Raw genomic sequence first — 11,850 nt, 5'->3', positions numbered from 1 at the left:
AAGTCAATTTCAATCGTTCAAAAATAAATCACGATTGACTTTCAAGACCTAAAAGAAACATTTTCCAAGCTGTATCATGAAATATAAAATGAATATGAAATTATTTAGTTATTTGTTTAACTGCTGCATATGAAAGAAAATTTTCTCGAGTGTAGCAAAAGGCACTTTGGACAATAGACAATATTCTTTATCAAATATTCATTGATAATAGTAAAGTGTCATATTTAAAGGTGGGTTACAGAAAAATTTCGTTAAGGTCTTGAGGTTAATTCTTTTTCAGTGTAGAAGGGTCTTTCTAGCAGACAGTCTGTGGTTTATTAATGAGCCTTTGCACTTTTGCGGGGGCAGCCCCACGATTTTTTTTAGGTAGGCCTAATTAGGATCAAGAAAGGGTTTGATCGGGGGATGAGAGTTTTGAAGGGCTTTTCCGCAAAAAGAGGGGAATTTTAAAATTTAAATGGAATATAAATATTTAAAGTTTTCTCTTTATGTACAATTGTAAACCAAAAGGAACAAAAACACTGGTTTTGAAATTTGTTTCCCTTTGGAAAGATTACTGAAATATCTTGTTGCTTTGTTTGCTTTTAATAACACTCGCTGGGCGGAAATTAGATGAAGTATAAATTTACAACCTGGCAGAGATCACTTGGAATTTCACGACAAGTAGTTGACAAAAAAGTACCAAGAAGGTTGTCGCAAAACCAGTCAGTCGCGTGTCCGTTGTCTCCTGTCTCCAGCTGCAATGGAATTTACAATGGAATGAGAAGTCTACTTGTGTTGGTTAGTCTAACGTTTCGGCCAACCCAAGTTGCCCTGGTACTCTCGATGTCTCAGACTAGTGACAGGCTGTAGTCCGTAGGTCGGAGAGATAGAGAGAGGTGGCATGGAGAATCTTCCGTCCACGTTTCTGGTCAGATGTTTAAAGTCATTGGCCAGTAGATTCATACTGTCTGGTCTCTTGCTTCTGATGGGGTCTTGGTTCAGCTCTCTAATACACTGACACAGACTTAACACGCAAAACCACATGTAGTAGAGTGCCACTGGAACAGACAAAGTAATCATTTTAGTGGGTTCTGCCTAGCAACCTGAATTTCAATTCAAGATTGAAGATTGGATTGAAATATAGTTCGGGGTTGAACATGACTATTGTACAAGCTCTCAAAATTCTAAAACTAATTTGTTTCCAATTATTATGTGCTTTTTGTGCTCTTAACATATCAGAGCTTGCAATGGATGGGTTAAAAATAATTTTACGCCCCACTACTCTTAGCCTATTTAGGAATTAGTCTAGAAAACAGCTGTTTGCCACCAGCTAATCAAATGGGGTTTCAATACGTACTACTGTACTGTAATGAGTTTTCACCGAGCTTGTATGGTAATCCCGTGCGAGACGACCTATTTTACGACTAGTAATGTAATATGCTATTAGACTATTATTTAGAAATTAAAATCACATGTAAAAAAGACTAATTATTTACAGATTTTCAAAAAGATTTTGTAAATACTTAAAGAAACTATTTTATTACGAAGTTTCAGTTCATCCAGTGCATAGTTTGGATCTTTGTGAATATTTTATTAGGAAAGGTTTAAATACCTGCTATTAAGCAATCCAATTTTTTTGTTGGCACAACTAGTTTCGGTGTCTGTGTGACACCATCATCAGGCTGCACAAGGACAGTTTTCTTTCTTCATACGAAGAGCGTCATATTTACACGCAAATAATAAATAAACATTTAAACACAACACAAAAACACGAATACGAGACATTTATGGTAACTGATCAGTTAAGAAAACAGCCACGCTAACCCTGGACTCAAACTCCGCAGGGTTCGTGTCGTCTGTTTTCTTAACTGATCAGTTACCATAAATGTCTCGTATTCGTGTTTGTGTCGTGTTTAAATATTTATTTATTATTTTCGTGTAAATACGACGCTCTTCGTATGAAGAAAGAAAACTGTCCTTGTGCAGCCTGATGATGGTGTCACACAGACACCGAAACTAGTTGTGCTAACAACAAAATTGGATTGCACCATTTTCCAAAAGAAAACGCATACGGTTGAAAACTATTTACTTACACAGAATAAAGCCTCCAGAAAGACACAGAGTAATAAGTAAGCCAAGGTCGAGAAAATTCTCTTTGATGAACATCATGACAACAATGTGCAAAAAGAATAAGAAGCCAAGACGAACAAACTCCACCACCAAGAACGGCCAAGCCAGGGGTATGTTGCACTGCAATCATTACATCAATTACTATCAATTATCAATCGTTGAGATTGGGACGCCACCTAAGTGCATATTTTAACCCAAATATGAGTGAAGGATGGGTAGAATGGTGTAAGATGGTCTGTGATGTGTGTAGCATTGTTACTGACTAAGATCAGCTGTTTCAGAATCATTTATTTAAAACCCAATCATCAGGAACACCTGGTTATCTGGTTATTATGTAATTATTATATTCAACATGCCATTACACTGAAACAAGGGCAAAATAGTACAAAATGAGTGTAGAACTAGTGTACATGTTGCTCGAATTCGAGCAATTGCAAAGTATTACATGAGTTATTTCAAAACGAATAACAGACATATTTACAATGAGTTTAAAAGAGTCAACTTAAAGATTACCCGTGTGTAACTCATGGAGATACTCACGATGTATGTAACAGTAATCGACATTTCCTGTAAATATTGTATCATATTTCATAACCTGGTATTGCTTTTTAATGTTTTCTACAAACATTTCCTGACTTATAGCCATATAAGGTTGTCCATGTTTACTTCGTTATTGATAAACCTAAAGCATTCCGGCCGGTTTTCTCCTTCTCAAAATGCCTCGCTGTACAGGCAACACAGTTCATTGATAGAGGGCCAATTGAGAACGATAAGTCATTTTGGGGTAGTGTTAGGGCGCATTTGTAACCTAATACTGTAGTTGAGATTGTCCAGGGTCACGTGCTGAATGTGATGAGTTATAAGCCTATTACCATAGACAAATTAGAATAAATATTTATTCTATTTGTCTATGCTATTACGCGCCACTGTTCTGTAGCTGCGGTCGTTAACACGATTACGACTCCTGTCTATGTTTCGTTGTCGTTGCGTTGGAGGCATTTAAAAGAAAAAACAACTACAAATAAACAAATTATAGCTACACAAAACAACGATAATGCACAAATTTAAGTTACAATTACGCTAACACGATCCGTCATTGCGACACAAAACAACGATAAGTACACAAATTTAAGATACAACCACACCAAACACGATCCGTCTTGGGGGTTATGTTTACACAAACTCAAATAGTAAATAAATGTACTCAATGCGTTTCATTGAATTGAAAAATAAATAACAGCAATTAAATTATACAGCTGATTAAAGTGTAAACAATTATGTTCTCCATAAGGATAACATGGGAACTTTCAAAGCCACTGGGGCAGAGCCCAAGGGACGCTTTCAAAAATGTAAGGCCAGTTTGCAAATCTACGCGACACGCTCTTTCCAATGAGACGTCAATGGATAAAATCGGTTGATAAATGGGGGAGGAGTTTAACCGACAAAGTTTCATGTAGCGTATTAATTATATAGATAAGCCCATAATGATCACGGACAGCTGGGGGTCTAGTTTCAAAGTATGAAAAACTAGACTTTTCTGAAGACCAAGCTGACTTCCTCAGTAGATGAGCAATGAAATAAACCAATCAGCTGCTTAATAATACTTCATGCAGGTGTACATTTTTAAGAGTGATTATAAATGTTGTAGAATGGAGTGAGATGTCTTTATGATAAAGATCAGCTCTTGTGATGTGTATACCTATACCTACATTGATTATTAAAAACTCAGTACGACAATTATCAAAGCTCAAGTGTACATTACTGTCATTTAAACCACATATTTACTCTATGCCAATTGGAGAGCAGGTTACCTCTGCCTCAGGCCTCAGGTAACTTACAATGCACTAGAGACAAGTAATTAACCTTCCCTTTAACTGGCCTGTCTACATCTACTGGATTTAATCTTTCGCTTTATACTGACAAAAGACAGTATCTTAAAAGTTGCTATAAAATTAATTGTTTAAACATTTCATATATATCTATGATTCGTGTTATTGATACAAAAATGAAGTGAATTTGTAAGCTCTTTATACTTACCTTGAAAGCAGCATAGATAAGTAAAGCACATGTATAAATGTGCAGCATTAGGAACACTATGGCACATTGCAGGTACAGTTTGGTATCTGGAATAATAAACTGTTAATGTAACAAAAAGTTGAGAATACCATGTAGTCTTATTTTCAAGGCTACATACACTGTCATGGAGTTGCTCTCTTTATGGCCACCCTTTAAAACTTCATCTTACTTACTACCAACTTGTACTTCAACTCTTCTACATAGTAAAAAGCACCTACATATTTCAACCACAAAGGTTCTACAATTTAATCTGTATGCCAATTTGTGCATAAAAAGGTCTAACTTATGTCTTTATTCTTCCTTCAAAGCTTCTTTCGTGTCTTACACACAATCTTCTTATGAAAAAAGTCATTTCTAAATCTTGCATTCTCCATAATTTACCTCTCAGGACCATAGTCAGTGCCAGCTTAGGCAAGTGCAAACGGTGCGAGGCTTGGCACAAAAATCCCAAAAAATTAAAAAATCCCAAAACGTCTAGCCTATGTATTTTACATTATGGAATGAGGAAAAGGAGGGGTAGTAGAAAACTAGCATACATTTCTTGGTTATTGTTGGGATACTTTATTGGTAGTAAGGGCCCCACTCTGAATGTTTCCAATGTCTCCGCACATCCAAGGAAAGGAAGGAAGGGGTCTGGCTATACCACTCCCTAAATCTGTTTTTGGCTGAATCTTAAACCAAATCTGAGTACCACTTTAATCAGAACTGCCTGTAACATTTAAGTGCATGCTTTTGTTTAAGACTGAAACATTCTACTACTTTGCAAATTAGGATTATATTAACTTACTTTCCTCCATGCTCACAAAGATCTCTGTAGCAAAAAGCAGTTTGTATGAATCAACAATGTTTCCTATGGTTTTGCTTGTCCAGTCAACATGATTGAGACTCATGAGAAGTCCACCGCCAAGAAGTAAAGACTGAATCTACAAGAAAGTAGAGAGAGATAATTACTGATTTTATTTTATTTCATTTCATACTGTAAATAAAGAGCCCACCATGAGCTTTACTTAAAAATCTAGCATAAATATTACATCATAGTAAGCCACTCAATAGAACTAAAGACACAGCGCGCTTCCCGGATCATAGATAAATAATAATAATACAGTTAGTAGTGTAAAATATATTTTGTTTCAGAAATGAAAATATATAACAAAGTGAGAGAAACAAATACGAGTTTTGTTTCTCATATATGTTAAGTGACTCAAGACTACACAAAAATGAAAATACAAGATTGTTTTTTATATCAGTAAGTTTTAAAATGGATACTTTTACACAAATCTTGTTTTAGTGTCACAGAATGGTTCTGGAAAAATCAGAATTTCATGACTAAGGTTTGTTTGGTCAGTGGTCACAAGGATCGAAAGGTAAATAAAACTTTGCTTGGGAGGGAAATTGGTAGGATGAAAAGAGTTGCAAGAAGGCCACAAAAAGAAATCCATGCCCTTGAGAATCTATTCTGGACTTTTTTTTGCAAAAGAGGCATTACATCACCTATATTTTAAAAAGTAATGCACTCTATTCCAAAAGTCATCATTCAAATTAAACCACTAAAAACCTTCCTATGATAAGAATATTTACACACCACTACCAAGAAACTCAAACTTTTAAGTTTTTGTTGTCTATGTACCTTTAACAAAGATTATTTGACACAAAAATTACTTTTAGGCAAAATTCTATTTAATGTACTGTTAAATTAAAAGCATTATTTATTTTAGTTTTAAAATAAAAAATTTCAATGTGTAGAAAAACTATGACAATAAAATAAAAGTAAACCGTAGAAACACCCACATTACAGCAAACCTGCATCCCAAGTGAATATTTCCAGCTTCTTATTGAATTTCGATGTTGTCAAAATAGATTCTTTACAAAAATAAACTAACACTTAGCATTGTACCCAGTATAAACAAATGTCAAACAGTAGTAGGTACCAGGTTTGATGTTTAAAGAAACAATGAAATACATTATTCAGATATATTGATTATAGTTTACAATTGATTATGTACATCACAAAAATAAGTATTAGAAATGTCAAATAAATTATTCTAAGATAGATATGTTACCATTGAAGCTATTGCCACTATGATGGTCCCCAGTCGAACAGAGTAATATCTGCAGAAGGTATACATAACAGCCATATTTCTTTCTGTGAAACAGCAGTTAGTTACAAAATTTACAAAAAACTATTTAAAATACAGAAATTATCAGTAACAGTAAGAACTAAACTTGAAATTTAATATTTTTCAGAAATATGACTATTTGCTTTTGTTAGAAATAGTCACAATTATTAAGCTAAGACGATATTGACTGAATTTCTGTGTCTTAATAAAATAATTTTGAAATACTAAGCTAATACCCACTATCATTCATAAAACTTCTAATGAAATACATTACAAAAATCGATACAGTAACAGTTTTATTGTTACACTAATTGACTAATTGAAAATAAACTATAAATAATATTAAATAATTATTCAAAGCAATATACAAATTTCAGTATGCACCAGATGATGTACGTTTGATCAAGAAACAATTTCAAAATAATTCACCCAGAAAAACTTGTAATCCTATTATTTCAATAGATAAATATTTGCCATTAATTTTGCACTTACAGAAATAATCAAATATGCAATATAAACAAAAATACTAAATAAACAATCACTATGAAACAAACTATTGGACACCAATTCTAAAACTGGTCAATTATTGACATATTCCATGTATTGCATGACTAACATCATTGGGTTATGGTATGATTTCTTCATGATACTCAAATATCACGCTCATCGGTCATGATTCAGTGTTCAGTGTTATCTCTATCTGTGACACCACTAAGGGGTGTTATTTATGTTGAACTACAATATAAAGAATATTATCAATAGCAAATTAATAAATCACATACCTTTGGCAACAATCTGCATGTCTGGGTAGATTCTGCAGATTTACGATTTACTCAATTGAAGTCTGTAGGAACCATATAGTCAGTAAGGAAAATTACAATGTTTTTATACAGTATAACGGCAACATATCATGAAACTAATAAAATAATTTTTTTTCTATAAGTACTCACAATTATAAAAAACTAGCAGAGTACCCAACCCGTCCTTCGTATGGGGTTGGCAAATAAGAATACAAATGCAGTTATACTCCATCTTTGCGTTTGCAATATCAGAAGACACGGTTTGAGAAAATTTGCTCCCTCAAATTTGGTATGCTACACATCTACCATAGCCGTAATGTTCTACCACTTCACCTACACAAAAAAAAATATATTATTAACAATTCGCAAAATATCACAAATTATTCATGAAATTAAAAACATAAACTACTTTGACAGTTCTTATTGTGTATCACAGTTTTTTGTTGGTGAAAAAATAATAGTGCTGCACCCTGTTGGTAAATCTTATAAATTTTTAATGCTTTTGCATAATGCATATCATAGAACCAACTATTTTAGTTGAAAAGGCTGGCTAAATTCTTTAGTTCCCTTTAAATATACTCATAAGGTTAACATGTTGAACTGCAGAGCCACTGGGGCGGAGCCCGAAACGATTTTTGAGATAAGAAAATATGTTATCGGGAATGTGAGCTATCATGATGCCACATTTCAGCCCAATATCCGACTAGTATTTTTCGCGTTTACTTGTCACAAACATACATACATCCAAACTTTCTCATTTATAATATTAGTAGGATATATATATATATATATCAATAAATAATACACCATAGTACCCTTTTCAGATCAACATACCTTTAGCCATAGGATCATCCTACTAATCCTACTAATATTACTAGGTGGCGTTCGCAGATGCATCCACAAAATTGAGCGGAGTCATCAAGGGTTCATATTATATTGTTTTTGTCATATTGCAGTAAAACAGTCGTCATTGATGCATGCGTTGCGGGTCTAAAGTAGCATTTTAATCTTTAGGGAATAAAATTCGTGTTTAGCCTCTATGGAGAAAAAATGGATGCATTGCACGACGTCCAAGTGCCACGACGTCCAATAATATTTTTTCAGTGCCACGACGTCCAAAACATAATTTTTGAGTTGTTGCACGACGTCCAAGTGCCACGACGTCCAAAAGTACAGTAACTGCCAAAAATATAGTCTTTCTACAAGCTTTGGACGTCATGGCACTTGGACGTCGTGAAACAGTGCACTATAGAATTGTAAAAAAGTAACATTTGCGACATCCAAAGTCGCAGCCAGTTGCACGACGTCCAAGTGCCACGACGTCCAATAAATATTTGACTGTTGCACGACGTCCAATATAGCTCAGCGCTGTTGCACGACGTCCAAGCTCCTTCATGATGACCGGTTACGATGACCGGCTACTTGCCGAACAGTGTTCTCTCGTGTAAAATGCTTATGGAACCTTTATTAGTTATATACAGGGTGATTGATATAAGTGTGCCAGCCGTTTTATTCGAAAACTATAAGAGATATCAAAAAAAGTTAAATGGTAAGTGACTTGGATTTTTTATTTAAAAAATTATAGTCAAGTCCAAAAAATTATTTTAGCCGCCATTTTTCCAATATGGCCGCCAACTTTGATTTTTCTTATGGAACACCCTGTATTTTATGATGTATTCTGGTAGGAAAAGTAATTTTAAGACGATTTTATTCTTGTCATTTTTTTCATAAACCTAACCGTTTCAAAGATAATAATGGTTTAAGTTGTGACATTTTGAATGGTTTTCGAACAAAACAGTTGGCATGCTTGCATCGAAACTCTTTCTCATGCAGAAATTTCAAAACTTTAACCGTTATTATATTTGAAACGGTTAGGTTTATGAAAAAAATCACAAGAATAAAATCATCTTAAAATTAATTTTTCTACCAGAATACATCATAAAATACAGGGTGTTCCGTAAGAAAAATCAAAGTTGGCGGCCATATTGGAAAAATGGCGGCTAAAATAATTTTTTTGACTTGACAACAATTTTTTTAATCAAAAATCCAAGGCACTTACCATTTAACTTTTTTTGATATCTCTTATAGTTTTCGAATAAAACGGCTGGCACACTTATATCAATCACCCTGTATACATGGGTATATGTTCTTGTTCAGAAATATATATACTATGAATATTTGTACCATTAATTGAAACATCATAAAGTAAAAAAAAAACATAAAAGAAAAAAATAAACAAGGCAACAGTTGGAAAACTATAAGGTTTACATGGTTTGAAAAATGATGACATTTTGTTAACAACCGATAAACTTCATTATGTTTGGAGTAACCTTTTAAATACTTATTTTTTCAAGATTAGATGAATGTACATTGATCAACATGATCTCTGAAAACTATTTTTTATACCCTCATTTTAATTTTTACTAGTATAAAGAATAGAATGCCTTTTTCGAACTGTTTTTTAGGCTTCAATTAAATGTTCTTATGTCGCAAATATGTTTATTAATAGTATTCACTTTTAACATTGACTTAATTTTATTTCAATAAATTTTGTGTTTGTGTTTTGCTACACCACTGCAACAAAAAAAAACCCAAAATTTAAATTTATTTAATTTAAATTGCAACCAATGAGAATATCATATAAATAAGTGGTACACAGGTTTTTTTGTTTCCCCAACTCTAAAATACAACGCACATGAATTGAAAATGTTATAGGTTTTAATAGTACTGTAGCAAATCGAATATCAATAAAGTTAACTTATAACAATAAATTTACATATTCCTAGATTATAATTGAATGTGTTTACGAAGGAACACCACAGCCTCAAAATTCAACATTGCAGTATATTTACTCAAGATTTATTGTTTTCATATAGCACAGTTGATGTTGCCAACTAGCGTGGGAGCGGAAGTCCTGATAAAGGCTGGTTCTCGGAAAAGTAATAAACTTGTAGTTTGAATGAAACATTTTTTTATTTTGTACAGGATTCATGGGATCCTCAGCATAAAGTACAAACCACATACAAACTACAAAATGTGTGTCGAAGGTCTGATTAGACCTTCCGAGATTTAGACCTTCAGCAACTGATCCGTTTTTTACGTTCCTTTAATTTATTCTTTTTCATGTTGTGCTTCATGTAACATACATAGACTAGAGGGCCGCTCATGCCCTTGACAAATAAATTAAAATTTTCGCACAAATACAAATCAATATCGTCATTAGACAAGAATTAAGAAATACAATTTATAAACAAAACCTACCACGGCATATTCTTGAACAAGTATGCCTACAAACCTACGATAAGCATGTTTGTTATTATTATACTTAACCTACAAATGCTATGACTTAGGGCATACCTGCTTTCCTAGATAAAATATCCGAACTAATTGCGAGTGCAACGTGAACTTAGAAAAAGACTAGTAAGAATTTACAACTGTGAATTTCTCAGAATTGATTGACAGTTCAGACGAACCTATGGCCACAGACTACGGAAACCTACAGTAGTATTGTATTAGTATACTGTATTTGTATTATTGTGTTACTAGCAGAGTACCTGTCCTTCGTACGGGATTGGCATATAAGTATAAATGCTTATTGCAGTTATGGGAGAGGACACGATTTAAAAAAAATGGTCTTTTAATTTATACGGTATCCTATAGTGTAGCACACATCTACCATAGTCCTGATGTTCTACCACTGTACCTAAACCATGGAAAAAGTAAAGTTCTCATTGTGTACCACACCTTTTTTTTGCTAGTTGGTTCAAATTAGCTGTGGTCATTATAACAAACAACATAATAGTGCTGCACCCTGTTTGGCAAGCCTTATAACTTTTTAATGCTTTTTAATATCATAGAACCAACTTGTACAGTTGAAACGGCTGACAAAATTCTTTAATTTCTTTTAATATGAATACTCATAAGGTTAACATGAGAAAGTCCAGAGCCAGAGCCACCGGGGCGGAGACTGAAAGAATTTTTGAGGTAAGAATATGTTAATCGGGGATGTCATCTATCATCATACCAAATTTCAACCTTGTCGGTTTAGTATTTTTCGCGTTTGCTTGTCACAAACATCCATCCATCCATCCATACATCCATACATCCATGGTTTGCACTGTAAACAAAAAGCTATCACAATAGTTCCAAGCCGACAAATAGAAAAATAGGAAAATATAAATAAATATGGAAAATAGGGTAATTTTCTAACATATTTTAGTGAAATTATATAATCAGGCAAATGGAAATTCAGTCTACAGATTTGCTGTGGCAGGGGGATTATATTACGGTTTACACAAAAATAAATAAAAACATAAACCTCATAACACTCAGGAAAAGGGCCTAGGTTGATAGGGCAACGATTATAGAATCTTAATTATTTCCTATATCCATGATGAATGATTTCTTTTAAAACGAATTATTCCCAGTAAAATATTATTACAGCATTCCACAAAAATAGAACAGACTAGCTGTGTACCCGTTCTACGCACGGGGATCTTATAATATTCAGTTGAAACCTTCTTATATAAAGAACAGCAGTTGGTTTGCATATTTTAAGATATGCTGGCCAAACTATTATACATAGCTTCATTTTATGTTGTTTTTTGTTGTTCCGGATCGGTATGACAATCAATAAAAGGTTAAATTACCTCTGTGTCTGCCGGTCGATCCTATAACGGTAGGCTTACTTTTATTTTTACTATCTGATCTCGTTTGCATGGCTCAATCACGTCCTGGTTGAAGTT

The sequence above is a fragment of the Macrosteles quadrilineatus genome, unplaced genomic scaffold (genome assembly GCF_028750875.1).
Source record: "Macrosteles quadrilineatus isolate MER2022 unplaced genomic scaffold, UCM_ALF_1.0 Scaffold_1__1_contigs__length_201487025, whole genome shotgun sequence".
In the NCBI taxonomy this organism is placed as follows: domain Eukaryota; kingdom Metazoa; phylum Arthropoda; class Insecta; order Hemiptera; family Cicadellidae; genus Macrosteles; species Macrosteles quadrilineatus.
Note: the sequence above shows the minus strand (reverse complement) of the source record.